The sequence below is a fragment of the Lolium perenne genome, chromosome 4 (genome assembly GCF_019359855.2).
Source record: "Lolium perenne isolate Kyuss_39 chromosome 4, Kyuss_2.0, whole genome shotgun sequence".
Classification (NCBI taxonomy): domain Eukaryota; kingdom Viridiplantae; phylum Streptophyta; class Magnoliopsida; order Poales; family Poaceae; genus Lolium; species Lolium perenne.
In genome coordinates, this window is record NC_067247.2 from 167,788,455 (window position 1) to 167,793,679 (window position 5,225).

The 5,225-nt window shown below is 41.9% G+C and overlaps 1 long non-coding RNA gene across 2 annotated transcripts; it reads right to left on the reverse strand.

Annotated features, from left to right (window-relative positions):
* Positions 1–465: 465 nt before the first annotated feature.
* On the reverse strand, positions 466–4,595 carry LOC127294775 (uncharacterized). Of its 2 annotated transcripts, XR_007847016.2 has the most exons (5): positions 4,516–4,595; positions 4,293–4,418; positions 3,830–4,213; positions 1,011–3,016; positions 466–927 (listed from the first exon to the last, which is right to left on the reverse strand). It is a non-coding gene; the product is annotated as an uncharacterized lncRNA (long non-coding RNA). The 2 variants fall into 2 exon arrangements; XR_011743016.1 differs by having other exon boundaries at positions 1,011–4,213.
* Between the last annotated feature and the right edge of the window lie 630 nt (positions 4,596–5,225).

Consider the following 5,225-nt stretch of genomic DNA (forward strand, 5'->3'; position numbering starts at 1 on the left):
GTCGGTACTGAAATATGTACTATGGTATTGATATGTTTTGGATTTGAAAAAACTGAAGTTCCACGCAGAGCCTTGTCAAGATACGCAGGAAATTCATCTAGATACATTTATATTCATATCTATGTAAAACTGGATCACTTATTTCCGAGCTGAGGCATTAGATCGATAGCTTGCACGCCTGCTTGGGGTGCATCATCTCGATTGATTGATTAGATAATCTCAGTAGGTTTTGGTCAACTCCAAACGGCGAGTTTAGTTTCTATTGATAGCAAACAAAGTCGTGCGTACTATACATACTAGTGGTAGGGGCCCCATGGGGCGCCTCCTCGCTGGTCAGTGGCTACCTAATCTGAGCACCGTGATGGTCAACTAACTCACAAACCATGTAGTAAGAAATAGTACCATGTTGGTCGCTTCGATGAATGCAACAATATGGATAGGTAAAGATACATCAACCTGAATTGTGATTGCATTATATGGAATTCAGGATTACATCAGAGTATGATACATGCACCTCACATGCTTAAAAGAAGGTATAACACATCATAAATGAGCCGGATACATCAATTTATGCGGCGGCTGGGCCTAGGCCCTTTGTGAAAAAAAACACATCATAAATGGTCGATTCACATGATCAACAATCTGAACTAATATTAGGGAATTAGACCAATGCATGGTTCGATCCTTCCCTGCTGCAATATCTACAGAGTAAAAGCTGTGAGAAAATTAACCTCAATCAAAGCTGGTTGCTGGCACCTGGAGGCAGGAAAAGACTTGGGAAAGAAGAACACATCCAGTGCCTCTCTGAGCTACCTGTACCCCTTGTACGTCTAGAGGTCGACCTTCCTGAGGTATGGTGCCCCATCAATGCTCACCTTCAGAAAAAGCCGCTCGGCCTTCTTGGCTGCTACTTCTGCCTCTTATGCCCTTAAACCAATTAATCATGGTTAGCTTAATTACGAGTGTAGTTCAGATTCTTCAGAGATGCTTTACTGAATATCTTTTCTTACTTGGAGGCTGTGGTGTACAGATCACCCTCCACGACAACCGTCCCAGTCCTCGAGGCCCCGCTCCGGCTGTCGCCCAGCGTGTGCTTAGCCTCTTCGTCGTGTCATAACAATGACCCTGGTTACATGAGGTGTACAGGATATGGCCCCTGACTTTTTTACTCCTTGTGCATAGAAAGGGTTTGATCCAAGAATTTATATACCTTCGCATATGAAATATTTGACTGTTTTGTACTACTTCCTCCTTCCTAAATTAATTGACATAGATTTGTCTGCATTCACGTGTAACTAGGCTCGTTTTAGTGTGTAGATACATGCGAGTCTAAACAAATATGGTCAATTAATTTTGGATAAAGGGAGTACTACATATGTGAGCATGCATGAGGGAAATCCATGATTAAGGATCACATGTGAAGGTAGGAATTCCTTGAGTAAGGATTTGAATATGGGAAACATGACCCAGGTAACATCTACATTTTACTTTATACAGTCTGTTCGTGAATTTCCAATTTAGATTTCTAGAGAAAAATACCTCAGCTAGAGAAGAAGTCAGCCAACAAACTGTTGTAGGGTGAACATGAAGCATGTTAAATTCGGTTGAGCACCCATATGTTTTCAGCACCGACAGATCATGTACATCACATCTACTAACTTGGTCGACACAACATTGTTCACATAGTTGGAAGCTCACAGAAAGTTCTTTACGGTAAAAAACCAGACGAAGACTTAAATCACCCCCCTCACCTTGAGAAGGAGAGAGCAGCTTAATGAGAGAAGCAGGTGTAAAGTGAATTTGAGAGCCAATCCATCTTTTAAGTAGTTGTATGCAGGCATTAAAGTAGGAGAGTAAGTCAATTTTTCTATATGGTTGAAGCTGATTACCCGTATTAAGTGTTATCTATAAAGGCGTGCGGTGGTTAATTCTTCTGGCATTTCTCCGAAAATTCCAGGACTGCAGTGAAGTTATAATAGATTTTAGCTAATCATCTTAGTAACTTTTTCAGTGCAGTGGTATGGTGAAATTTTCCTAATATTAGATAGTAAACAAGATAACTGAATTTCTATGTGTCAGTTGGCGCAAATAGAAGTTTAGATTGGATACAGAAGTACTGAAAGCAAATAAAAGAAGGATAACCTAAGAAAAAACAAACTAAAGCATAACTATCTCGGTCCTTTAAGCATTGATTTCATATTCATCTGGTACCTCTTTCCTCATCCATTGCAAAAGCACGAACACTAACATGGTGCGTAGATCAACATTTAACAAATGATCCATATTCAGAAGCCAATGCACAAACATTAGGTTCTCCGTACATGATGCTAACATAATCTTTCCTACATCAAAATTAAGTAAAGAATTAGAGATCAAACTCAAACAGACACATATGGAGCCTAGTAATGTAAATCAAGATACATCTGAAACGCGAGAAAGGACTAAAGGCAAGCACAAAACACTAATTTGATAGCAGTCCAAAAACAAACGAGGGGGACATGGGCCCTGTGATGCGTATCTATATCATTGTAGAAGGAAATACCTACCTAAATTAAAATTTTCTCACAACCCCTGTTTACTCATCACTTGTTATAGAATAGATCAGGAGGTGAGAGTCCCTGAATGACTTGAAATAAGTTATGTCCAAAGATTAGTACTACAATAAAAAATACAATTACAATAGAACTAAGGCACATATTTTAGCAAAAGAAAATATTGAAAATTAATCTAGTTACATGTTTGTAGTGAACACCAAAATATTCTATCTTGCTTTGTGGTATGGTATGAAGCTCGTACAAACGCTTGTCAGGAGGCTGTAATTTTTGGTTTATGTCATAAAAGCTCCAGTTTACACTTTACCAGCAGAAATAGTCCTTGCAGAGCCTATGATAACAACAAAAAATGGCTCTGTAAACTGATGATGAAGCATCTGAGTAGAAACATCAATGCATGGCAACCATCATCTATAACCAGGGTGTGAGTGGTACCATCCAACGACATTTGCCAACCTTCCAGCCTATCCAAGTGAAGAGCATACGCTAGTTAGTAATACTGATTATTTAGCATTAACAACAAAACTGCAAGTAATTATTTACTCACACATCTCAGTAACAGCATTCTCCAAATGATCATTCAACAATGTAACATTTGTGTAAATCCATATTTTCCAAAACAGATTAAACAGGTACAAATGTACAATCATGTATCTATATTGTATATATAGTGCCAACAGTAACAGCAAAAACAAGAGATTGAATTCAGAAAAAGCTATACACAAATTCAATGTTGACAGGAAAAATGAAATATAGAACCATTGGGCATTGTTCAATCCTACACAAAATGCTACGGCTCCAATAACTAATTCACACTGCTTGTGAGAAACACATATCCACGAAGAATCGTTATATTTCTGATCTGCATAATGAAAAGGTGAAACACTATCACTGCTATATCCAGCTATATATGTAACATTAGAAGAGAAAGCGCCACCAATATTTACTACATAATCCTAGGCCAAAAAAACTATAATCCATGAACTAATTTTTTTTTAGAATGCATGTACAACTTCTAGGACCCATGCTATAGCGACGGGTAAGATCTCAGCTTATGATGTAGCTATCTGAAGTTATATTATGTCAAGTACATTACCAACCTGGATAAGTTTGTCAGCAATTATAGATACAAGAAAGCCAAAATGGAGCTACAATTTGATGCGCAAAATTTCATCATCCAGCTGCAAATTGCAAATACTGAAACCGGTTTTGGGATGCCGATTTTCAAATACGCACATCAAACCAAATAACTAAATGCTATAAATAGGCTACCGTACCATGCCCAACAATGACTCAACGAGACCACCAGGAATCCACGATAGCCTGCTGATTAAAGGCACATTGATTTTAATTACAATAACATGCATTTTTAGCAAAATAAATGCTAAATCTGCTGATTGTTCCTCCTTGCTCCACCTGCAGTAACTTAAGATAAGCGATAGCAAGAATAAAAATATCCAGTAAAAGAGAAAGAAAACCAAACAACTCTGCATGAAAAACTATAGTTATAGGCATTAGATAGTCTCATATTGTCGTACAATGATAGAAAGTGCAGGGTTTTAACTTTTAAATCACATCCTTGGATCTAAAAGGAAAAACAGAATAAATGTCAATGCAGAAGGAGATGTCTCCATGGTTTAGTCCAGAACCGCCACATCCATCTGTAATGTTTCAAGGGAAACGAAATCAACAAGCATTCAGAAATTTAAGATCAAAAGCATCAAAGAAAACTATCCGTACCAGGAACACATCAAGAAGATTGTAGTTCAATTTGGCATCCACCTCTGCCTCTGAAGCATCGAGTCAACTGGCACCCACCTTTGCTTCTGAAGCATCCAACGACTGAAAAATAGTGGTACACGAGATCTGTCAAGGGGAGGGTCAGTGCAAGGATGGAGATGGAAAGATAGGAGAGATGGAGAAAAGGGTAAGAAGATAGGTCAGAGGACGAGATTGGATTCACCTTGGTCCCGCACCGGCGCCGGGGAGCGCTGGCAAACAATGAACACCGCCGCCGCTCCAACCACACTGCGCATGTTGAAAGGAAAACACTTCTGATCACCCGGGGGATCAGGTCGTGCGATCGTCCGGGTCTGCTCGTGGCCGCGTGTCCCAAAAACGTGGGAGGCAGCGGGGTCATAGGGCCCACCCGTGCGTTATCCTTTCCCCCATCTCCTTCCTCCAGCGTTTTTCCCCATTCTATCTCTGTTGCTTCGCCCGACCATGGCTTCCATCCGCTCCGCACAAGCGCCCCCAAGCTCGATACTGAGCCCGCCGCTGCACTGCTTCAACCTAGCCACCGCGCCATTGGCTGCTTTTTCTTCCTCCAGCGCGCGCCGCCGTGTCGCCATACTCTGCCGCACAATTCTCCGCCCCTCCCATATCTCTTTCCAAGTTGCGGGAGGACGGCGGTGCTGCGGTTGAGGGATGGACCACGACGGCTGCGAGCCCGGTCCTAGAGGCGGTGACGCTGCAGCGGTATCCGGCGGCACTGCGAGGCTCCCTGCGAGAGGAGGTCTGGCGGTGCTGGTATGGCCGTACGGTGATGCTGCTATCGGTGAGCGCCGATGCTACAAGCTTCCGGCGGCGCTGCTACCATAGCACGGTGGCGCTGCTACAATAGCGTGGCGGCCCGGGTACAAGCTGCTGGCGGCGGTGCTACAATCGCCCGTC